Genomic DNA, 25767 nt, shown 5'->3' on the forward strand with positions numbered 1-25767 from the left:
GCCCTTCTCAGCAGCCAGCTGGGGTATTTAGAACACTGGTGCTCCTGGTACAGTGGCTTTGTCAGCGTCCCCTGCCTCCAGTGGCCTCCCTGGATCTAGCAACCTGGTAAATGGGTAATCTGCCTCACTGCAGCTAAGTTTCAAAAGAACACGGTTGGATAAGCACAAGGCCCTTGTTACTTTGGGAAATACATAATCCATGCCCCACTGTTAGGGCCAGTCCCGTTAGGGCCAGCTTTGCACCTTCACAGGGACTCAGCAGGAACAGATGGGCTCTACTCTCTGTTATTCCTTTTTGCTTCAGATTAGAGAAACCTTGATTCTCCCCGGGGCCCAGGAAACGTAAAGCTGATGCTCCACAGGACTCTGAGAGGGACAGGGCAGTGATGGGGGCTGGTGAGGAAGGGGGATGGAGAGCCTCTCTCTTATCAGACAGGCTTGTCCGTAGGGTCCCTGGAAACTCCCAAAGGCCAACCTCTCCCAGGGGCCGACAAACGTAAAGGGCAGGGGGACCTAAGCGGGGAGCTGCGGAGCGCGGGGAGTTTGAAAGCAGCTCCACCGCCCCACTAGTCCGTCCTTTTGCCCCGCCTCCCGCAGGGATCCCCCCGGCAACCGCACAGCTGCCTCGGACTCTGACTTAATTCCCTCCGCGTGCTCTGAATCGTAGAGAGGCAAACTCCCAAACAAAGAGCCGGCAGCTCGCGTGCGGGGCTCCTGGGCGCGTCCTGCCGGCTGGGCTGGGAGAGCCGGCGCCGGGGCGTCGCGGCGGAGCGCGGGGCGGGCGGGGACGCTAGGGCCGGCAGGAAGCCTCCGTGGGCGCGGGGGCGCGGGCCGGGCTGCCCGCACGCTGACCTTCCCTGGCTGGGAGGGAGGAGCGCTGGCTGCGGGCGGTGGGCGGCTGGGCGGCCCCGGGAGCCGCCGCTCTCCGTCTCTCTAGGCGCAGTCCCTGTCGCCGCGTCTGGAGCCCCTGGCCGGGTAAGTGCAGAAGCGCGCCCGGGGAGTGGGGGCGCCGCGGGAGGGTCTGGGGGTCCAGGAGAGGCGCCTCCACCTCCGCTGCCCGTCCCGCCGGCAGTCCCGAGCAAGACTGTCCCGAGCTTTCCCCGGGCGGGCAGAGGGAAGCCGGCTGGGGATGAGGAGTGGAGGAGGCAGGAATGCCAGGGACACTCGCGGGGCATGTGAGCAGGTATTGGTGTCTGCATGGGACACGCAACACGGCGTCCAAAACTACGCGCATGAGTGTGCCTTTCCGCACTTGTGCCTTGGGAGAGAGCTCTGGGCCTCTGAGGGCCTCGTGCCGTCCATCGTGCCCGGGGCATGTCTGTTCCTCTTGAAAATGTCATTCTTTGTCCACCCTGAATTCGAGTAGCTGCCTCTCGTGCCTACACCAAAATGACAGACCCAGAGTCGCGGACAGGCCTTGGCAGCATACCCCATGCAACGCAGGGGTTGCTAAGTCCTGGCAGCTGCTGTGTCTGGTGCACATTGCTTTCAGAGGGCCTGTCTGCCTGTGCAGGGATGTCCTCGTGTTCTGGGCACGTCTGTGTATTTGTGACAACATGGCTGTGTAGGCCCTGTCACCTGTGTTTTCGTGCCCATTCCTGCACGTGCAGTTGGCCGGCTCCATGTGGAAAGAAGGCATGGAAGGTTCTGGGGTGTATCCTTTTCACCAGCCATATGTGCACTGTGCACATGTGTGAATTGGTGGAAAGTATGAAAGGGAGGCAACCCAGTTGGGCTTGGCGGGACAGCATCTTGAGTCTAAGCTGCCGTGTGCAGGAGGAATAAGTGTTCCTGAGGTCTCCAGTTCGTGGCAAGTATTGTGGGGTGGGGGTGGGGGGTGAGGAGAAGAGGCAGCTTCTGGAAAAACTCATAAGTGCACTCTGGGGCATAGGGTGTGTGCGGGGGAGCGTGAAGAAGAGAATGAGGGTGGTATTAGGCCAAAATGAATAGTCTGTGTTCAATTTGTGGGCAGCTGGATTGCAGTGGAAAGCAGCAGTTAGAGTCTGGAGACAGGTTTGAATCAGAACTTAAGGGCTGTCACTGTGTCAATAGCATTGTTCCCTGGACAGATAGGTCATCTGGGGCTCAGTTGCTTTGTGTGCAAAATAGGACTAATAACCACTGGCCCCACCTGTCTCCCAAGGGACTGGAGGCTCCAGTTAATGTCTGGAAATGCTTTGATGGTAGTTAAGACTCCTAGGGTAAGGGGCACTACTGGCCTGCAGGGGCCAAGTCGGTGGTCTGGCGAGGGCTTAGGTGGCCCACAGCTGTTTGGTTTGTGGGTAGCAAGGGAGGCATTTGCGTGCTGCTTCCCACTATATTCAGCATAGTAGGAATTTTACACCCACCTTTGGACTCGTGTAAAATATGTACAGGCCTGTGTGATTCCCCATAGTTCTTGTGTGAGTGCCTGCTGCAGAACAAGAGGAAAACTGGCTTTGATGTCTTTAAGTCTCCCTAGAGCACCTTGACTTTCCAGAGAGCCTTCCTTCAGATGAGCCCAGGACATTTATAACCACCAACTTGCTTTTCTGTTTATGCTGCGAAATGAAGCAGTAAGGAGCACCCTTCACAGTTTGCAGCCAGGGAGATAGGAGATGAAGAAGCTTTCCCAGCCAAGGTCACAGGTCTGGGGTGTCCACCACCAAGTTCTATTTCTTGGGTTACAGTGCCTTCAGACCCAGGGCCAACCCTGGACTGGGCTGAAGAAGAAGGGAGGCATCAAAAGTCATGCACAGACGGCACCGAATTCCAGGATGTAGTTGGGTGGTTTGTCCACCCTTGGATGTCACCTGTCACTGAGACTTCTTTGCATGTGGTAGCTGTTTAGTAGTGTTTGTAAAAGGAAAGATCCTTGGGTGGGAGATGCCGGCAACCCAGGTCAGGTCCCGGCTCAACTCCCTGCCTGGGGACGGTCACATCACCTCTCTGGGTCTGCTTCCTCTTTGGTCCAAATCAGGGCATCTTTCCAGATTATCATTCTGTTCTCAACTGTGTTTTGCTTCCTCAGAGAGGCCTTTCCTGATCCCCCATCTAAAGTAGCCACCTCCCAGCCATGATCACATCATTGTTCCTTCCTAGCACTTGCGACCTGTCTGAACTTAGCTTTGCCACATCCTACTACAATGTGAGCTCACCAAAAGCGAGACTGCCTTTGTGCCGTTACCTGCTGGCTCCACCTGCAACACAGTAGGTGCTCAAGAGATATTATTGTTTGTGAACAAGTGAGTGAATAAATTAGTAAGGGGGTGTGCATGTGTGTTTTTCAAATTGTCCTCCCAGGAGCTCTGGAAGGGAAGAGCAGGCTCCACTGGCAGGGCCCCAGGTCCCTCACACCAGCAGCTCGGGGTCAATCTAAGTTACATGTCAGCTTTCAGACAGGATCTCCTTTGAAGAAAAGCCTCTCTCACTAAAATAAAACTAGAAAACTGTTACACCAGAAGACTTAGAGGGGTCTTTTCAACTCCAAGTAGAAATAATCGTACCGCAACTGGAAGAAATCGGCACTTGAGCCTCAACGAGGATTATAGGCAGGATTCAGACGTACAAAGTGGTTATTCCACAAACCATTTCTGCTTCGCCATGGAATTCATCCTATGGCTATTTTTATGCTAGTGGTTTAGTTTCCTGAATTTTGGTCAGAGTTAATATGGAAATGATTTTGCTTACAACACAGCAACAAGGGCTATGTGAGAACTCTAACCCGTCTATATCTGAGACAGGCACTAGACAGAGGACACGAAACATCTGCAAGGTGGACAAGCTGTGCACAGATATTTGAGAGCTACCTATCTAGGGTGACTCTGTCTGTTATCGTCCTCTGTTGAGGGTATTCCCAGGCATACTTGCCCAGATGTGCCTCACCCCCAGTAGATGTCCACTCAGCATTGTTTTTCTTGAGTAGTTGGCAGTGCTGAGGAACTCTGGTCTCTGAGCGATTACTGAGGGTAGACGACAGCCACGTGACGAAACCTGGCTATATTTACATGTGATGAGCCTGACCTGTATTTACAGCAGCCATGCTTCCTGGGGTTTCCAAGCTCTCCTCCATGTAAAACAGTCTCTTGTGCTGCCTTTTCCTGGAAATACACTTGGAAGTGGCAGCACAGCTGCTGTGTCCAACACCATCCCCGGGTTTGGGGCACAGAATCTAGATTTACCACTCTTTTCTAAGCTCCATAGGAGGAGCATTAATGACTGTGCCCATGATAGAGGAGGTGGTGGTGTTCTGTTTGGTTGGTTTAGGTGGGTTGTTGAGGATGGAGACTGTGGAGAGGAGGGTCGGGAATAGAGAACTGGACCCTCTGTTCATTCCACTGATACTGCCCTTGCTTCATGTAGATGCCCTGCTCTGGCTGACTCTGGTGGGTTTCTGGGTTCATAGGTTTATACTCACAAGATGGCACTCCATAGGGTAGAGGGAGTTGGGGAGGGGGCAGCAAATATACACTGTACATGTATGATTTCCAAGTGCCTGCTGTGAGCTTTGAACCTCCAGGCCATGAGATATGCATTAAGGACCCAGCCCCTGACCTCTCAGCACTCGTTGTTGACGACATTAAACTCATTCCTAGGAAGGGATGAGAAAACAGCTGAGTGCAGACTAAGTGGCACTCACCCAAGCCCCAGCTGGAGCTCTGAGAAGGAAAGGTGTGCAGAGAGGGCAGGCAGAGGCCGCCGGCAGCAAGGGTGGCCGGAGAGCCCAGCTCTAGGGCCAGATGTTTCAGGCGCAGATCCCGGCTCTGCCCCTTCCTCTCCGTGTGACCTTCCGTATGTTATGTGACCTTGCTAAGCTTCAATTTCCTCATCTGTAAATCAAGGAAATGACCTCAACTCCTAGCAGGGTGCATGGGTGCCTGCCTAAGCTGAACTCAGAAGAGGGGTACAGAGTGCCCAGGTGTCTGATGACCACAATGAAGGAGTTTGAAAAAGGGGCTCATGGCAAGGAGGGGGCTTGAAGGGTGGCGACTACTGTGGGACCTTGTCTAATGCTGGTCTCCCCTGTAGTAGTCAGAGGGTCTGTGGCGTTTTGCTGGGTAGGCCCCAGGCCAGTCAAGCACTCCCTTTCTCCCTGGGATGCTTTTCCAGCTGGCCATGCGACTTCCACTCACAGCTATGGAGAGGGAAGTGGCTGCATCCTGGCAGCCTCACCCTCCCTCTCTCACTGCTCTGCACAATGTACAAGCACATGTACAAACACATGGCCCTGCTTAGAGGCTTAAGGATTTTTGCTGTAAAATACCAAGAATTGAGGATGTTACAGAGGTTCAGGAAATGAGAATTGCTCTGATGGTTCCCTGGTCTGTTTTGAAAGGGAGTAGGGGACCCTCCTTGATGGTAGAGTGGGATAAACCCCCCAGTGGTTCTCAGCCCTGTCCCGGCTTAGGCATTCATTTTTTTTTTTTTTTAATATGTACTTCGTGTTTTGAAAGGGTTTTGTCAGCCAAACTTCAATATAAATGAGAATGTGTTTCTCTATCTTAAAAAGATTAATAACCAAAGACCCTATAACTGATAGTTTGATTCCTTTCTGCTTGATACATATCAGTATAGGTCATTTGTTAGCAGATTCTAGTGTGTTTAAAAAGCTCAGAAGAAAAAAGGACAAAGGACAGAAGCAGACTGATGTTGTCTGGTTTGTCTGAGGTCTGGCACAGTTAGCAAACATTTAATCACATAGCTGTTATGGTAGCTTGACTGAAGCCTTTTTGTCAGGTAGAAATTCAAATTTCTATGAGTGTTCTTGAAATGCCAAAGAGATTTCTCTCCCAGAGGTGCCTTTTATAGATAAGCACTAGGGTTTTGATAGTTGGAAACCACGGTCCTATACTGTGCTTTTAGAATTAGAGTACTAGGCTGGGCGCGGTGGCTCACACCTGTAATCCCAGCACTTTGGGAGGTCAAGGCAGGCAGATCACCTGAGGTCAGGAGTTCAAGACCAGCCTGGCCAACATGGTGAAACCCCGTCTCTATTAAAAATACAAAAATTAGCTGTGTGTGGTGGTAGGTGCCTGTAATCCCAGCTACTTGGGAAGCTGAGGCAGGAAAATCGTTTGAATCTGGGAGATGGAGGTTGCAGTGAGCTGAGCTCATGCCACTGCACTCCAGCCTGGGTGACAGAGTGAGACTCTGTATCAAAAAAAAAAAAAAAAAAAAAAAAAAAGAACTAGAGTCCTCATCCTATCCTACTTGAGAATAGAATTGTTTATTGACTTTTTCTCCCTAGCAACGAGTGCAAAGCTTGGCAAACAGTAGGAATTCAATAAATGTTCATTGAATGGACATTTCAGGAAGGAGCTCACGAGTCATCCCCGAGACTGTGCCTCAGGGAGAGGCTCCTTAACCAGAGCCAGATAGGTAATTTGTGGGACCCAGTGCAAAATGAAAACATGGAACCCTAGCTCAAAATGCAGGAAAAGATACCATTAAAGGTATTTTTATACCTTTATAAATATAAGCCCTTTCCTTTTTTCCATGGTCTTTCTCTCAACTTGTCATGTGGTATTTTTATTTACTATTTAATGGTATTCTAAGTAAAGAAAAATTAAAATTTTAAATTATTAGTATGAATTTTACTGTTCATCCTTATATTGTGCAATGCCAGTTTAAAAGACTTTGAGCATTTAACGTGTGTAGAATCACCAAACTACACAATTCCGATTTCATAGCGCATATATGCACATGTATTTTGTTCTTACCGGAGCAGTGTCATTGCTGCTCTCAACTACTCATCAATGCACTCAACATCACTAACTCAACTGTTTTTATTCCTCTAGTAGCATCCCTGGGGCTCACTAGGTCTCTGCGACTGTGCTGGGCATATGGTCCTTCTCTCAAGAGTTGATAATTCAGGCCTTGTCTGTGCCTACACAAAAAAGAAGGAAGGGTTGGACATCAGTGATTCATACCCTGTTTGTGTGAGGGAGTCACAGACTTCTTTGGAGATCTACTAAAACCTATGGAACCGCAGCACATAGATGGTAAAAATGTTTTATACAATTTCAGGGGCCCCCAAGTTATAACTCCATGGAAGGAACTGTCTTTTAGGCTTACTGCTACGCCATGGTATCCTGTTCCGGAGACAAGATAGAGACTATTTTGAAAGCAAATGAGAAATTGTTCAAATCCTCCTATCTGGGAAAGGAGATGAGATTTTAAGTCATTTGGCTTTTTAAATTCAATTCCTGATGCCTGGAAGGGAATGACGCTGCCTTTCTGATTCCCAGTGGGCAGGTTGTAAATGTCCTTAAGCATGAAATGACGTGGTCCACAATGAAGGCTTTTGTGGGAGAGCCCCTCTTTCCACCCCACAGGCTGGACTGTCCTCCAGCCTGGCTGACCCCTGCCAGAGCCGCAGGATGACAAAACTGCCACCATCCCCTTGCTGGGCTGCAGCTGCTCCTCTAGCGGGGAGAGGCAGCTGCACATCCAACCAACACTGACTGAATTCAGGCACAGGCTGGGGCATCACGGTCACTCTCTGGGTGATCCTGGTCCTCTAATTTCACTGGGCAGAGGAGGACACTGGCTCAGGTAGGTTAGGTGACCTGCACAAGGTCCCCCAGCCAGTAAGAGTGACATTAATCGTCCCTCCATGTATGTGACAGCCCAACCCCCAAACCAGGAGGACACTGGCTCAGGTAGGTTAGGTGACCTGCCCAAGGTCCTGCAGCCAGTAAGACATTAATCTTGTATGTGACAGCCCAACCCCTAAACCAAACATCAGAGAACCAGGCTCACATTTATGTTCCCCCTTCCAGCTCCCTCCTCTCAGCACTGGGGATGGGGAAGTGGGGGAAAGCCACCCCCTGCCTCTGCCCAGGATGGTGCAGGAGCCTCTCCACTGAAGACCTCTCCCTGAAGCTCATGGGTGTCCTCTGCAGCATCCAACCAGAGTCATTGCCCATCCAGCTCTCAGAAATTGTCAGGTCAAGCAAACAGTGGCTGCAGCTCTAGTGGCTGCAGCTGTGGACCTAGGAGGGGCTGCTCTGGGGACCCTGTCCAGTGGAAGGGACAGCAGTGTTGTTGAGGCCCCTGTGTCTTAGACTCTGGGTCCCCTGTGTCAAGCCTGATGGTGAGCTCTTGGTTCAGATGGAATTGGGATCATTGTTGATTTGGGGCCTGGAATGCTTCCCATGTCCTCTAGACAGCCATGAGGAGCCATGTCCTATAGCCCTTCCCTTCACACCTACACCCAGCAGTGAACACACACCAGGGCCCCCATGAATAGAGATGCCTATGGGCCTCTAGCTCCAGTCCCCGTCCTAAATCCAAACCTGGGAGTCCTCAGAACCTGGAGGTGTCATCCACTTTGGCCCAGCTCTCTGGGGGACTGTGGATGCTGGCTTTCAGAGTCATGATTACCCAACTCTCTAGCCTTCTCAAATTTCTGCAAGGCACTAGCCCCCAGCTGTTGGGTGGGCCAGGTCCAGGTGGACAGGGGTGACTGGGAAGACCCACTTCAGATGTTTCTGTCTTGGCTCCATGCCTGAGGGGCAGAGCACAGCCAACCACAGAGGACTCCTGCTCTGCACCTGCTGGAATTGGCAGCCATGTCTGCCTTGTTGTGGTCACATGGACTCAGATCCCAAGGCCTGGATACAGGCTCCAAAAAGTCCATCCAGGCTCAGCTTCTCTGGCGTCTTAGTCCATTTTCACACTGCTGATAAAGACATACCTGAGACTGGGAAGGAAAAGAGGTTTAATTGGACTTACTGTTCCACATGGCTGGGGAGGCTTAACACACCCCTTCAACAAAAGAGGTCCTGCTCTATCTGCCTTATATACTGAGGTTCTACATCAAGCTTGTCAAACCTCCGTCCTGCATGTGGCCCAGGACAGCTTTGAATGCGGCCCAACACAAGTTCAGAAACTTAAAATATTATGAGAATTTTTTTTTTCAATTTTTTTCTTTTAGCTAATTAGCTGTCATTAGTGTTAGGGTATTTTATGTGTGGCCCAAGACAATTCTTCCAATGAGGCCCAGGGAAGCCAAAACATTAGACAACCCTGCTCTACATAAAAATTTATTTGAAAGAATCTACTGCTACAATAACTTTCTCAGTATACAGGTAAAGAAACTGAGTCACAGAGAGGGTCAGTGACTTGCCTGAGATGCTGGCAAGTAGAGAGGGACCTCCTGAATCTAAGACCTCTGCTCCCTGAAACCTAGGCCTCTGCCTGTCCCCACCCCCATCTGTGTGCCATTGCCTTTATAAACACAACACAGCTGTCAGCAGATGTCCCTTGGATCACTTTGGCAATTCCCCTTTCTTTGGTCATCATGGGAAGCAAGGACTCCCTCAGCCCCTGCCCCTCTCCTGTGATCCAAGAACACACACTCTCCCCAGCCAAATTCCCCTTGTGCCAAGCACCGGTCTTCCCTGTGGGGAGGTGAGCAAGCAGCTCCCACCCAGACAGGGCCTCATGCAACATGTCTCCATGGGGTGAAGAAAAGATTGGCTCTTCTCCACAGAAATCATACATCCATTCAGTCAAGAAGACTGGGGAAATTATCACAGAAATCATTCTCTGAGTGTGGGAAAAAGTACAGACTGTATCCTTCACTACAATTAAGCTGGGCTTCAAGGGAGCAGTGAGTATGTTAGCCAATGCTTTGATTCGTTTTGTTTTGTTTTGTTTTGTTTTGTTTTGGGAGATGGAGTTTCACTCTTGTCGCCCAGGCTGGAGTGCAGTGGCGTGACTCAGCTTACTGCAACTTCCACCTACTGGATTCAAGCAATTCTCCTGCCTCAGCCTCCTGAGTAGCTGGGATTACAGGCATCCACGAACATGCCCGGCTAGTTTTTGTATTTTTAGTAGAGATGGGGTTTCACCATGTTGGCCAGGCTGGTCTTGAAGTCCTGACTTCAGGTGATCTGCCCACCTCAGCCTCCTAAAGTGCTATTATATAGCGTTGTTCTTTTGGAAAAGTATTTTTGCGACCCATTGTGTGAAAATTAAAACCCTGTGCTCTTAATGCCGAGAGGCAGTGATTTTCCTGCATGGGCTTAGGGTCACCGGCAGCCTCCTCCGCTCCCCTAGCTGGGTCCATTGGTGCAGTTAGGCAGCCTGGGTCAGCTGCCATGGACTGACCATAGGCCAGGCTGGACAGCCCTTGACTGTCCTAGGTGACATGGTCTCTGCCATGGTCTTGCAGAATCACAGGAAATCGATTAACACATGCCCAGTTATCCATGTAGAGAACCAGGCTCCTGAGTGTATTTTTAGAACTCATCTAAATGGATGCTTATTCCCTAATGCCAGCTCTGGTTTATAACCTGCTGAACCATTTGGGTTCCTTTAATTTAACCTCATAAGTGGTGGGTGACTCTAAGTCTCATTCCCTGGATCAGAAAATCCAGTGGTTTCCTATTGCTTACAAAATAAAATCCTGAAATCTTGAGCCTGGTACATACTTTCTCTGTCACCTTCTTTGCTTAATTCCTACTCTTCCTTCAAAACCCTTGCCCACAGCTCCCTCTTCAGTACTCCTGCACACATTTTTCTTCCTGAGCTGCATACATTGTGCTACAGTGATATTAATGTGTCTATCTTCCCAGCTGTGAGCTCTTTGAGGTCAGGGACAGCTTCATTCATTCTCTTTTCTTCATTCTTTTTCTTTGGGAATCTCTAGCACCTAGCACATTGTGTGCCACATAGTGAGGCCTCAGATGTTCAATGAATTAATAATTAACTGGTTAATTTCGAGGGAGAAAACAGATACATGAACCACCAAACACACCCCTACAATGATAAATGAGGAGGGCAGCCTCAGACAGGGCAGCAGAAGGGAGAAGAGTGGAATGGTGGGTTCGCAAGATGTTCATTGAGGAGAGCTGCAGAAGGGGATGGCTTAGTGTTGGGGTGGGAAAGTGATAACGCTGAGAAAAAGGAGTGAGCACTGCATAGGTGGATGGAGTGTCACTTACTGAGATTAGGAATACAAGATGGATGGGTTGCAGTGGGAAGATACTGACTTAGTTTTGGGCGTGCTGGATGTTAGGGAGCCTGTGGTCATGGGCATGAGCCTGGAGCCCAGCAGGCTTTGAGAGTCATCAGCTTGTTGGAGGTGGATGGAGTTGGGCATGAATGGGGGTAGCAAAGAGGAGACAAGAGGCAAAGCACAAAATGTTCCCCACCTCACCCTGGAAGGAATGCCAGCCTTAAAGGTGTAAACCAGGAAGAGGACGAGTCAATGAGGCCAAGGAAGAGCGGACAGTTTTGGAGATTTGGTCATGATGTTCAGATCAAGGCAAATTGGAAACTTGGAGAAGAATACAATGAGAGAGTGGTAACATGAAACCAGCAGTGGGGAGAGAAGGCTTCAAAAGAAGGTGTGACCAACTTTTCAAATTCAGCAGAGATGAAGCAGGAGGAGATAGGAAAAGCCGCCTTTGGCTCTGGCAATTGGAAGTGACTTTGGGATGAGTGGGCGGTGGAGGAGGTCAGACAATGGTGGGGTGCAGGATGAATGGATGAAGAAGTGAAGCTTCAGAGGAAGAAAGATCTGGCAATAACTTGAGGGAAACAGGATCTAGGAAAATGTGACTTGAGAAACAGTATGCATGGTCATTAGGTTGAACTGTTGCATCTTAACAGCTGAGATTGTGTCCTGGCTGACTATACTAGTCTTATACAGGACTAATTTGTTGCTTCTGGAAGTGGAGCTAAAGCAGTACTTTTTGGCAGGGGGCGGTGGGGGTGCAGTGGGGCAGGGACATTTGTACAAAGACCCTGACCCCCAGGGATAGGAGTCAATTAAAACAAAGGCTGAGCTGCCATGTCAGAAACCCAACAGGACTGTGGCTTAAAGAACAAAGAAGCTTCTTTTTCTTTCATGTAACAATTCACGCTAGGCAAGCTGTTCTGCTCCACACAGTCATACAGGGAGCCAGCTTCCTGCCCTTTTTCTCTACCATCCCCAAGGGCAGTGCATGGTCTCAAAGTGTGGTCCCCAGACCAGCAGCATCAGCCTCACCTGGAAACTTGTTAGAAATGCAGAGTCTCTTGTAAATTTGTTTGAGTTCATTGTAGATTCTGGATATTAGCCCTTTGTCAGATAAGTAGGTTGCAAAAATTTTCTCCCATTTTATAGGTTGCCTGTTCACTCTGATGGTAGTTTCTTTTGCTGTGCAGAAGCTCTTTAGTGTAATGAGATCCCATTTGTCAATTTTGGCTTTTGTTGCCATTGCTTTTGGTGTTTTAGACATGAAGTCCTTGCCCATGCCTATGTCCTGAATGGTAATGCCTAGATTTTCTTCTAGGGTTTTTATGGTTTTAGGTCTAATGTTTAAGTCTTTAATCCATCTTAAATTAATTTTTGTATAGGGTGTAAGGAAGGGATCCAGTTCAGCTTTCTACATATGGCTAGCCAGTTTTCCCAGCACCATTTATTAAATAGGGAGTCCTTTCGCCATTGCTTGTTTTTCTCAGGTTTGTCAAAGATCAGATAGTTGTAGATATGTGGCATTATTTCTGAGGGCTCTGTTCTGTTCCATTGATCTATATCTCTGTTTTGGTACCAGTACCATGCTGTTTTGGTTACTGTGGCCTTGTAGTATAGTTTGAAGTTAGGTAGCGTGATGCCTCCAGCTTTGTTCTTTTGGCTTAGGATTGACTTGGCGATGCGGGCTCTTTTTTGGTGCCATATGAACTTTAAAGTAGTTTTTTCCAATTCTGTGAAGAAAGTCATTGGTAGCTTGATGGGGATGGCATTGAATCTATAAATTACCTTGGGCAGTATGGCCATTTTCACAACATTGATTCTTCCTACCCATGATCATGGAATGTTCTTCCATTTGTTTGTATCCTCTTTTATTTCACTGAGCAGTGGTTTGTAGTTCTCCTTGAAGAGGTCCTTCACATCCCTTGTAAGTTGGATTCCTAGATATTTTATTCTCTTTGAAGCAATTGTGAATGGGAGTTCACTCATGATTTGGCTCTCTGTTTGTCTGTTGTTGGTATATAAGAATGCTTGTGATTTTTGTACATTGATTTTGTATCCTGAGACTTTGCTGAAGTTGCTTATCAGCTTAAGGAGATTTTGGGCTGAGACAATGGGGCTTTCTAGATATACAATCATGTCATCTGCAAACAGGTACAATTTGACTTCCTCTTTTCCTAATTGAATACCCTTTATTTCCTTCTCCTGCCTAATTGCCCTAGCCAGAACTTCCAACACTATGTTGAATAGGAGTGGTGAGAGAGCCATCCCTGTCTTGTGCCAGTTTTCAAAGGGAATGCTTCCAGTTTTTGCCCATTCAGTATGATATTGGCTGTGGGTTTGTCATAGATAGCTCTTATTATTTTGAGATACGTCCCATCAATACCTAATTTGAGTTTTTAGCATGAAGCATTGTTGAATTTAAGAAACAACCCCATCAAGAAGTGGGCGAAGGACATGAACAGACACTTCTCAAAAGAAGACGTTTATGCAGCCAAAAAACACATGAAAAAATGCTCACCATCACTGGCCATCAGAGAAATGCAAATCAAAACCACAATGAGATACCATCTCACACCAGTTAGAATGGCGATCATTAAAAAGTCAGGAAACAACAGGTGCTGGAGAGGATGTGGAGAAATAGGAACACTTTTACACTGTTGGTGGGACTGTAAACTAGTTCAACCCTTGTGGAAGTCAGTGTGGCGATTCCTCAGGGATCTAGAACTAGAAATACCATTTGACCCAGCCATCCCATTACTGGGTATATACCCAAAGGACTATAAATCATGCTGCTATAAAGACACATGCACACATATGTTTATTGCGGCACTATTCACAATAGCAAAGACTTGGAACCAACCCAAATGTCCAAGAATGGTAGACTGGATTAAGAAAATGTGGCACATATACACCATGGAATACTATGCAGCCATAAAAAATGATGAGTTCATGTCCTTTGTAGGGACATGGATGAAATTGGAAATCATCATTCTCAGTAAACTATTGCAAGGACAAAAAACCAAATACTGCATATTCTCACTCATAGGTGGGAATTGAACAATGAGAACACATGGACACAGGAAGGGGAACATCACACTTCGGGGACTGTTGTGGGGTGGGGGGAGGGGGGAGGGACGGCATTGGGAGTTATACCTAATGCTAGAAGACGAGTTAGTGGGTGCAGCACACCAGCATGGCTCATGTATACATATGTAACTAACCTGCACATTGTGCACATGTACCCTAAAACCTAAAGTATTATAATAATAATTAATTTAAAAAAAAGAAAATGTGGCACATATGTACCATGGAATACTATGCAGCCATAAAAAATGATGAGTTCATGTCCTTTGTAGGGACATGGATGAAACTGGAAATCATCATTCTCAGTAAACTATCGCAAGGACAAAAACCAAACACCGCATGTTCTCACTCATAGGTGGCAATTGAACAATGAGAACACATGGACACAGGAAGGGGAACATCACACTCTGCGGACTGTCGTGGGGTAGGGGGAGGGGGGAGGGATAGCATTAGGAGATATACCTAATGCTAAATGACGAGTTAATGGGTGCAGCACACCAGCATGGCCCATGTATACATATGTAACTAACCTGCACATTGTGCACATGTACCCTAAAACTTAAAGTATAATAATAATAAAATAAAATAAAATAAAATAAATGCAGTCTCAGGCATCACCCCAGACTTACTCAGAATCTCTAATAGGGGAGCACTGTAGTTTTGAAAGCCCTCCAGGTGATTCTAATGTACCCTTGATTTTGAGAACCACCGCTCTGAGGTGCTGTCCTTGTCTGCATGGTTGAAGCTGATTTCAGACACATCCATGGCAAGGGAAAGACTGGAAAGGGAAGGATTGTGGCAATGTGCATGGGCAGTATTTTAAGGTCCAGGGGTGGAGTACTACTTCCACTCATCCATTGTCAAGAATACTATATGGCCAGAGCTAGCTGCTAGAAGGGTTGGGGAATGCAGTCACTTGTTAGGTGGACACATACCCAGCTGTGACTCCATTTTAATGGAAGAAGGGGAGAAAATCTTCTGGGAGACCATTAGTAGTCTTGGCTCCCTTATGAATCAAACTGAAGGAAGTTTAATGCCACATCCCATCCTCTAGAAGGAAGAAAAGATATCTACCTACAGATCACTATGGCTTGTCTGTTTAAAGAGATCCATGGGGATCTTTTATTGGATGTACCACCCCCCCAAATGTCTGTCCACCCTCACTGGACATGAGCAGCCCAGCCCTTAGACACCTGCCTCAACTGCTGACCCACTATATACTGTGCTGCCAAGTCCCTGGTTGGTAACTTCCAATAAACAGGATTTCCCCAGCTGACCCCATTAGAAGGAAGGCACCCAGGCTGGGCAGGGAAGGATGGGTAGTTAGAAGGGGTGCTGGTTTACTAGAAATGAGAGCTAGAAAGAAGATAAGCTGCTTGTCCAATGAGCAGCTGGGCACTTGCAGGGCAGCTGTTCACACCTGCACAGACTGTGCCTTGCACAATTCCAGGGGCAGCCATTCTCATGTGTCTCAACCATGGCCTACCCTCAGGGGAACCCCAGCACCCTGGGGTCTTGGGCCTTCTGCTGCTGCTGCTCTTTGCCTTACAGATCCTGAGCTCACCCTGAATGGGTCACCCCTGAAGCTTCCATCCTTGCTCTGGGCAGCTTCTCAGGAAGCATCTCAGTGCTACAAGGACCAAGCCTGGACAGAGAAATAAATTCTGGATGGGGACAGCTTATCTTCCCTCCTCAAAGCCTACTAAAAGCCCAACCCTGAGAGACCTTGACTTTGGCATCAGCAACACCTGGGCTCGATTCCCAGGTCTGCCAAAGGAGCCTCAGCCTCCTTGTTTATAAAACAGAAGCGGGCTGGGTGTGGTGGCTCACGCCTATAATCCCAGCACTTTGGGAGGCCGAGGTGGGTGGATCACTTGACACCAGGAGTTCGAGACCAGCCTGGCCAACATGGTGAACCCTGTCTCTACTAAAAATACAAAAATTAGCTAGGTGTGGTGGGCATGGTGGTGCATGCCTGTAGTCCCAACTACTCATGAGGCTGAGGCAGAAGAATTGCTTGAACCTGGGAGGTGAAGGTTCTATTGAGCCAAGATTGCATCACTGCACTGCAGCCTGGGCGACAGAGCGAGACTCCATCAAAAAAAAAAAAAAAAAAAATCCAGAAGGAATGTCACCTGCCTCACTGAGTTATTGAGACAAGTAAGAAACCTGGGCCAGATGAGGGCCCGACCACTGTGCTGAAGCTGTGGGGGGCTAGGTTTTTTACTACTGGCCAGAGTCTGGGAGAGGTGCCAGTGGCCAGAGGTGGTTTCTCGAGGCCATAAAACACCTGTCTTCATAACTAGGAAATCATAGTTTCTGAAACAGAGGCAGGATGACGCGCCTTCCTCAGATCTGGCATTTGTTTATGTAATGATCTACCTTCTAATTCAACCACATGCACGCGCTCCATCTCTAACAGTTCTGCCACTTGGGACTCTGGGTTCTACAGCAGGAGAAGGGAGCCACTTGTGTCTGTCGACACTGAGATCACACTAGTGGTGGGTTTTAGGGGCTCTGGGCTTTCCCAGCCTCTGCTGTGGGTCCGTTTTTAAGGGCTGGAGCAAAGGCAAGAAAAAGAGGGCCAAGGGTTAGGAGAAGTGAGGAGACTGCTTATTCATTTTCAGTCCCTGTCAGAGCTGCCCCCTTCTGCTGTGGGTTTCTTCTGAGGTCTCACTCCTCTAAGCAAGGGGCCTGATTATGCCCTCAGGTGTTTCCCATCAATGGAACTGTCCTGTTCAGATTGGTGCCTTGTTTGGATTATTTTCAAAAGGATTTTTTACTTTGATGTACAATGGACATAGGTCTGTATCTCTCATCTGAGGCTGAAATTGGAAAGCGAGAGAAAAGAGAAGACACTGTGGAGAGTGCAGAGAAAATTCAGGGAGAAAAAGACAGGGGAAATCCCTGGGCTGGCTTGTGAAAGACTCCCAAAGGGCCCTGTTGGGAGAACTGGCTGGTGCCTGCACTAAAGCCATACACAGAAATGCATCCTGCACATTCCCACAGGTGCACGCCATAGAAGCAATGGCCTGAGTTTCACTTCTCTCCTTTCCAATACCTTTGACTTAGGTTCCTTGGGGAACCACGTGAGAGCCTGAGTGGGATGAGAAATATTTATGTGATTCTCAAAGAGTTCATGAGCGTTCACATGGCTCCTTAGTGCATTCCTTCCTTCATTCATTCATTCAGCATCCGACACCCATACATCAGGTACTCTGTTGGGTGTTCAGGTCCCAGAACTCAACTCATATTTTATCAGATAATATAGCTAAGGGGCATGCCTCAGGCTTCATTAATGGGGATTGTTGACCCTGGGATGTAAGAGCAGGAAGTGGGTTGGAGAAATACATACAGTGTGGAGGGAATCCGACAGATTTGGAGGCTTGAGGAGTATTGAATGTTGTTGACAAGCAGCATAACATGGTGGTAAAGAGCCAACTCGGGATGTTTTTTAAATGAATAGAAGCACTGCTCATAATTATGTCCACAGTAAACCAGAGTTAACCTCTGTCTCCCTTTCCTCTTCTGTAACATGCGGACAATGCGCATGCCTACCTCATGGGGTTGTGAGGATTAAAAGAGATAATGCTTACAAGGCAGGGGTCCCTGACCCCCAGATCATGCCCCAGTAGGAACCAGCCTCACAGCAAGAGGTGAGTGGCAGGTGAACGAGCATTACCTCCTGAGCTCCGCCACCTGTCAGATAAGTGGTGGCATTAGATTCTCATAGGAGCACGAACCCTATTATGAATTCACATGTGAGAGATCTCAGTTACACACTCCTTGTGAGAATATCATGCCTGATGATCAGAGGTGGAACAGTTTCATCCCAAAACCATCCTCCCCCTACCTCCACCATCCGTGGAAAAACTGTCTTCCATGAAACCAGTCCCTGGTGCCAAAAAAGTTAGGGACCACTGTTACAAGGTACAGTTGATCCTTGAACAGCATGTGTTTAAACTGTGTATGTCCATCTATTTGTGCATATTTTTCAACCAAATACAGATCAAAAATACAGTATTTGCAGGATGCAAAACCCATATATATAGAGGGCCGACTTTTCACATGCAAGGGTTCTGCGAGACCAACTGCCAACCTTGAGTATGCGTGGATTTTGCTATACTTGGGGATCTTGGAACCAATCCCCTGCATATACTGCAGGACAACTGCTCTTAATACCATGCCTGATGCATGGTACATGATAAACACTAGCCACGGTTATTCCTAGGCACACAAAATACACAGAGCCTTAGGCAATGCAAAAATGGTCCAAAACTACTGTGCCAGTAGTAAGTCTTGGAATCAGGCCACAGTTTTACCCAACCCAGTAAGGAAGGTGGTCACTCCAGTTTTATAGGTGAGAAGAACTGAGGCCCAAAGGCAATGAGCAAGTTAGAAACAGAACTGGGACTAGAACCCAGGTCCCTAGGTATAGGCCTAGCCTCCCTTAAGTTGCAATAGTGTTTGGGGGCCTATTGAGAAGGGAAGGAATGTGTAGAGGTGACCCAAGCACCAAGACAGCTGTCACCTTCTGGACTTGACCTCACTAGCCCTGCTGGGATGGCAGAGGCCCTGCTGGTGCTGCCTCCTGGAACCCCACCCACGGGGCACCCCAGATGTAGTCCTGCCTGGGGGCACCTCTTCCAACCCCACCAAGGGTTCTCCTTTTGCTGCGCCTTGCTGCTATGTTGAAAACAGAGATGAGGGGCTTCTCTCACTCTACAGAGCTTATCACTATAGCCATTGCCTTCTTCCCACTTCTTTTAAAAGACTTTCCTGTCGGAACCAATTTGCTTTGTTAAACTGAGGTCTTGGTTTTCTCCAAGTAGATTTTTCATGGCCACTTGGGAACAGGGCCTTCCCTCACAACCATCGGAATAGAGTGCACTAGCAGGCCGGTGGGCTGAGGGGCAGAGGTGCTGAGACTGCATCCCAGCCATCAGATTCAGGCTCTGGATGATGTATTTTTAGGGTTACCCAACCTTTTCCCATTGTCCTTCATCGAGAAGCTCTTAGAGAGTTGGGTCTAATCATTCCTTTACCCTTGTCTGGCACTGACGCCGTAAAATTGAAGTGCACACTGTTCTTACAAATCCTCCATCCCATTTGGTCCTCACAGCCACCATGCAAGGGAGACAAAGCCGGCCCAGCATCATCTCCATCTTACAGAGGAGGAAGGGAGGCTCCGGGGGTCATGGGATTTGTCCAGGGTCAAACTGCTGTAGGTGGCAGCTGGTACTCACACCCAGATCTTCAAACCTGCCAACTGGGGGCTGTTTGCTGTTTGCTTCGTCACTGATTTTTGTCACAAGCACTGAAGAAGTTCTCATTTCGTAGGTCAGACTACAGCTTTTAAAAAAGAAAAAAGGATCTAGGAAAAACATAGCATGCATGTGGCATTGGAATGTAACAAAAAAAGAAAAAGAAACACACATAGCAAACCATCCAGGGACTCTGTGTGTATGTCTGCATCTGGAGAATAAGGACAAGCCAAACCACTTGCCTAATGATAGGAGCAGAGTCCTGACTAAGACATGGAATGCAATTTGTTACTTGCAAATGAAGTAAAAAAAAAAAAAAAGTCATGTACAGAAGTCATGTACTTAGGAAAACATGTCTCTCAGGGCATAGAGACAAAGAATTCTTAGTGCTAGGGTTTTCATTCGAGTTCTGCCTACCGCACCATCCACGTGACTCTAGTTAGCAATCTGACCCTAAGTGTGGTCCAGAAGGGTTGCCTGAATTCATTTACCTGCACACAATGAACATGGTGATAGAAAAGGCCAGCGGTTGCTCAGAGACCCCAGCCCAGCCTGTGCCTCACTGTGGCACTGGCAGCCACTGGATCTCTTGGCCTCAGTCAAGGAGACAGAGGACCAGGGAGAAGGTGTGATTCCCTCCAGAGGGTTCTCCAAGCAGTTGGTTTCTTTGCAGTGACAGCCATCATGGCACTGCTGACTCAGGTTCTCTTAAGGGTCAGAGAACACTGGCCCTGCTGCCTCCCACAGCCCCAACTGGGGTCTCTGCCCAGGGCAGATGCCCTCATTCTTAGCTTCCACCAGAGACCACCAAGCTAGAAGAAGCTACAAGAAACCCAAACTAGATCTGCACAAGGAGAAGTCAAACATCTGCTCTGGGTGTCTGGGTCTCACTTACTGGGTCTCAAACATCTGCTCTCATGTGTCTGGGTCTCCACTTACTGTTCTGTGCCTCAGTTTTCTCCTCTATAAAAAGGGATGATAATTCCATCATGGGATTATTTTAAGGATTAAATTAATTAATGCACATGCATCACTTGGTTTACTGCCTAGCATGTAGTTAGCATTTAGTAAATGTTTATGTTTATAATTACTGTATCCGCCAATCAAAATCTTGTTGGTAGCTATGGAAAGAACACTGGCCTGGGAGACAGGAAACCAGATCCTGCCCTGCCACTCATCTGCACTTTGGCCACAGTGTGACCTCCTGTTCCCCTACCCCAAGCTCCACCAAGCTTGCTTGATTCTTACACAAAGGAGCTGAGCTCGGGATCCTTTTGGCTCCTTCCAGCTTCCCCATTTCAAGAGTGTGAGGAAGTCTCACTTCTATGACTGCTTCAGGAAGATGGATAGTCACAGTGTCCACTCATCGGGAATGGAGCAGGAAAGTGAAAATTAAATAAGAGGGAAACAGGCACAGAAGGACAAGGCTGTTGGCATGGGGTGTGAATATCCACCATGCAGGGGCTGTAACCAAGTTTCATTAGAGGCCTAAAAACCATTTAGACTGTTTTTTCCTTTCCAGCTGTCTTTGGCCATCGAGCAGGCATGACCTCTTGTTGGCCAAGAACTCAGAGGTAGAAACTGGCACTTATTTAACTGAAGGGGTGGGGAGTGGGGTCTGGCTTACCCCCATAGCAAACGCACTAGTTTTGTGGGGATTTTTCTTTTTTTTTTAAATGACAGATAAAACTGTATGTATTTACCATGTACAACATGATTTTTGAAGCATATATACGTTGTGGAATGACTTAAGTCTAAATAACAAAGGTAGTACTTCATATAATTATCATTTTGTGGTGAGAGCAAACATTCACTCTCTTAGTATTTTTCAGGAATACAATATATTATTAACTGTAGTTATCATGTTGTACAATGGATCTCTTGAACTCATTCCTCTTGTCTAAAAATTCTGTACCCTTTGACCATCATCTCCCTAATCCCCCTCACAATCCCCCAGCCCCTAGGAACCACCATTCTATTTCCATGGGATCAACGATTTTAGATTTCACATGTGAGTTATTTGTCTTCCTGTGCCTGGCTTATTTCGCTTAACATAAGCCACTTCTGTGTCTATATCCAAAGGAAGTGAAGTCAGTATGTGAAAGAGATATCTGCACTCCCATGTCCATGTCAGCACTGTTCACAATAGCCAAGATATGGAATCAACCTAAGTGTCCATCAACAGATGAATGGATAAAGAGAATGTGTGTATATACACAATGGAAGACTGTTTGGTCTTTTAAAAGAAGGAAATCCTGTTGCTTGTGACAATATGGTTGAACCTGGAAGACATTATTTAAAGTGAAATATGCCAACTTTGTTTTTATTTTAGAAGCACCAAGTTCCCCAGAAGCCCTCCCCTGAGTATGGGGTGCTCCCTGAGTATGGGGTGCTCCCCTCTTAGGGAATACAGAGAGTCCCCCAACCTGAGCTTTTGTTAATGGGAGCTTTTGCTAAAAAGCTGGTAGGATCCTAAGAGTAGAGGATGTGGAGAAAGGGAGGAAAGTCACAACTAAGTGAGGCCAACCAGACTGTTCCAGGCCCTAACCCGAACCTGACTTCCCAGTGCTTCCTGTTGCACTGGCCCATGCTGCCCAGCCATTCCCCCAGGCCTTTGCTCACACTGCCCCCTCTGACTGGGCAGCCCCTCCTCCTTTTCTGCCCTCAGAAGGACCAGATTAAATGCCCCTTCCTTTTGCCATCCCCCTGCCCCCACCACCCCTGTCTGGCATGAATGAACACCCCTTTCTCTGTGTTCCCATTATCAACACAGGCCAGCATCTTGAAAGCGCTCCCCAGTGTCTGGAAGTTGTTTATATGCCTATGGCCCACCCTCCATGGCTTCTGTCAGCTCCTGAAGGAGTAAGTCCAGTGATTCTAAGTACCAGGCCTGGCACCTGCTGGGGCCTCCATACATGTTTGAGTGTGTAAAGGATGCAGCTGGCCCAGGGCCTGAAAATGCCTTGTATTTATGTCTGATTTATAAAAATCAGCTCCTAAGCACTCCCCAACTCTCTGCCACCCATCACCATTAAAGGACTCAGCTCTGCCCCTCAGCCGACAGTTGTGGTCCCTCTGCTCCTGGTCGCTGGCCCTGGATGGAGCCTTCCCCTGTTCACTAGGACTCCCAGCACATCTGGCCGGCCAGCTGGGCCCTTTCTACATGTCCCTTGTCTTCTCGGTGCTTGAGCCTCATTCACTTAGGGAAGAGGGGATGCAGCCGAAGACACAATAATCCCCAAGTCTCACAGCCCATGACATTACACATCCGGCCCTGAAGAAAGTTGCCAAAATCCATCACCTCACCATCAAGGCATCTGCGGTTGCTTTTCTGAGATGTCCTATGGCATGGGTCCTGCCTATGACATTAACGGCCCCCAGGGCCTGCTGGCTCCCCCTGAATCCCAGCTTTGTTCTGCAGTCAGAACCTCAGCCTGGAAGAAGGCCCGCTGAGGCCCATTACCAGGATATCTGGGAAATCCTTGACATTTCAACAGGAACTGTGTCCTAAATGTGAGTTTGCATGAGAGGACAGGGCCACCCTTGTGCTCCGCCCCACTCAGTTAGTTTGTTTCAGATGTGAAGGATACTTACACTGCAGGATCCTGAACTTTCAGAACTGGAAGGGGCCTTGAAGAAAATTGATTCAAAGTGTGGTTCCGAGACCAGCAGCATCTGGGAGCAGTGGCCAGCCATCCTGGTTTAACACTGAACAGCACTACCATATTCCAAGAAATCCCTCTGTCCTGGGCAAATGGGTATCATTAGTCACCCTTCTGAGAGCAAATTCTCCAGTGTCTCACCTTAAACCTAATGAATCAGAAACTTTGGGGGTAGACCCAGCAATTTGTGTTTTAACAAGCACTCCAGATAATTCTGAGACTTGCTCAGGAGAACCACTCTACTGATAGCTGGGAAAACAAACACCCCGAGAAGACAGTAACATGCCTTACCAAGCACAGGCAGCAAAGAAGGGCAGACCCAGAGAAAGGGTCCTGACTGCACCATGTGGTTCAGCTGCCCCAGCTCAAGCCAACAGGCTCAGAGGGTTACCCAATCAAACTCCATCAGCCTGCTAAGTAAATATGGTACTGAAAAGGACCCAGATCACTTGCTGTGGTTCCTGGGCACTGGGTGCTGCTCTGGGGATCTGGGAAGGTGGGGACAGCCACCTTCAGAGAGGATGGGATTCCTCTGAGCCCTGGAGCATTCAGACAGGCAGAGAGGAGCAGGTGTTTCTGATTCAGATCACAGCATGAATGAAAGCCCGGAGCAAGGATGCAGCAGGGCCTTTCAGAGGCCAAAGAAAAGACCAGCTTCACGGAGGTGGAGGGTCTGGGGGTACGGTCCCTCTCCTTTGTCCTCCTGGGCCTGTCCATGATTCTGTGTCCAGTGTTGATTACCACCCCTAGGTGGGAGTCTCTGCCCTGCCTGCCCCCTACTGTCTGGCTCTTGCCCCTTAGGGACACCTCCTCCCATTGGTTCAAGAAGCCCAATTCCTGTGTACAGAAATAACCTACTTAGGAAGGCCCGTCTGCTTCCCAGAAATCAGAATACACTCCCCAAAGCTCAGTGAAAACAATTTCAGGGGATTATCCAAAGCCCAGGTCCCTCTGTTCACTGGCGGGGGCAGATAAGCCCACATCAAGTGGCATATGTTTGCTTCCGTCCAGGGGCTACTGCAGCCATTACCATGCTCATCTCGTGTGTCACTCTCTAGGCAAAGAAAAACTGTGGGGTACAACAAGGTCCTAGACAGGGGAGTCCATTAGGACAGCCAGGAGGAGGGCTGGAAGTGGTTGCTAGAAATAGTAGCTCCTCCTTCAGCCCTGTCCCCTTTCCCTGGAGGCAGCAGAGCTAAGTGGGTTTTGGAGCCTTTCCCAGTGCACTAGGCATGCTCCAGCCTCCCTCCCTTACAACACAAAAGTGCTTCTGTATTAGTCCGTTTTCATGCTGCTGATAATCACATACCTGAGACTAGGAAGAAAAAGAGGTTTAATTGGACTTACAGTTCCACATGGCTGAGGAGGCCTCAGAATCATGGCAGGAGGCAAAAGGCACTTCCTACATGGTGGTGGCAAAAGAAAATGAGGGAGAAGCAAGAGCAGAAACCCCGATAAACCCATCAGATCTCATGAGACTTATTCACTGTCACGAGAATAGTACGTGAAAGACTGGTCCCCATGATTCAATTACCTCCCCCTGGGTCCCTCCCACAACACATGGGAATTCTGGGAGATACAATTCAAGTTGAGATTTGGGTGAGGACACAGCCAAACCTTATCATTCTGCCCCTGGCCCCTCCAAATCTCATGTCCTCACATTTCGAAACCAATCATGCCTTCCCATCCATCCCCCAAAGTCTTATTTCAGCATTAACCCAAAGGTCCACACTCCAAAGTCTCATCTGAGACAAGGCAAGTCCCTTCCGCCTATGAGCCTGTAAAATCAAAAGTGAGCTAGTTACTTCCTAGGTACAATGGTGGTACAGGTATTGGGTAAATAAAGCCATTCCAAATGGGAGAAATTGGCCAAAACAAAAGGGTTACAGGGCCCATGCAAGTCCAAAATCCAGCAGGGCAGTCAAATTTTAAAGCTCCAAAATGATCTCCTTTGACTCCAGCTCTCACATCCAGGTCATGTTGATGTAAGAGGTGGGTTCCCATGGTCTTAGGCAGCTCTGCTTCTGTGGCTTTGCAGGGTACAGCTGCTTTCACAGGCTGGCATTGAGTGTCTGCAGCTTTTCCAGGCGCATGGTGCAAGCTGTTGGTGGATCTACCATTCTGGGGTCTGGAGGACAGTGGCCCTCTTCTCACAGCTCTACTAGGCAGTGCCCCAGTAGGGACACTGTGTGGGGGCTCTAACCCTGCATTTCCCTTCCACACTGCCCTAGCAGAGGTTCTCCATGAGGGCCCCGCCCCTGCAGCAAACTTTTGCCTGGGCATCCAGGTGTTTCCATGTATCTTCTGAAATCTAGGCAGAGGTTCTCAAACCTCAGTTCTTGACTTCTGTGCACCCACAGGCTCAACACCACGTGGAAGCTGCCAAGGCTTGGGGCTTCCACCCTCTGAAGCCACAGCCCGAGCTTTATGTTGGCCCCTTTTAGTTATAGCTGGAACAGCTGGAACACAGGGCACCAAGTCCCTAGGCTGCACACAGCAGAGGGACCCTGGACTGGTCCCACAAAACCACTTTTTCCTTCTAGACTTCTGGGCGTGTGATGGGAGGGGCTGCCATGAAGACCTCTGACATGCCCTGGAGATATTTTCCCCATTGTCTTGGGGATTAACATTTGGCTCCTCATTACTTATGCAAATTTCTGCAGCTGGCTTGGATTTCTCCTCAGAAAATGAAATTTTCTACTGCATTGTCAGGCTGCAAATTTTCCAAACTCTTATGCTCTGCTTCCCTTATAACACTGAATGCCTTTAATAACACCCAAGTCATCTCTTGAATGCTTTGCTGCTTAGA

At 48.3% G+C, this 25767-nt stretch overlaps 1 protein-coding gene across 4 annotated transcripts in view; it reads left to right on the top strand.

Annotated features, from left to right (window-relative positions):
* Positions 1-875: 875 nt before the first annotated feature.
* TSPAN11 (tetraspanin 11) overlaps positions 876-25767 on the top strand; it is a 72529-nt gene continuing 47637 nt past the window's right edge. Inside the window, exons 1-2 of one of the 4 annotated variants that reach the window (XM_054527068.2) lie at positions 896-975; positions 3082-3189. The gene's annotated coding sequence lies outside the window, so the exon portion shown is untranslated. Of the gene's footprint in view, positions 976-1893; positions 3190-25767 lie in introns of those variants that run through there. The other 3 variants (XM_002823077.6, XR_008511886.2, XM_063712101.1) reach the window with 3 other exon arrangements.

Source organism: Pongo abelii, chromosome 10 (genome assembly GCF_028885655.2).
Source record: "Pongo abelii isolate AG06213 chromosome 10, NHGRI_mPonAbe1-v2.0_pri, whole genome shotgun sequence".
In the NCBI taxonomy this organism is placed as follows: Eukaryota; Metazoa; Chordata; class Mammalia; order Primates; family Hominidae; genus Pongo; species Pongo abelii.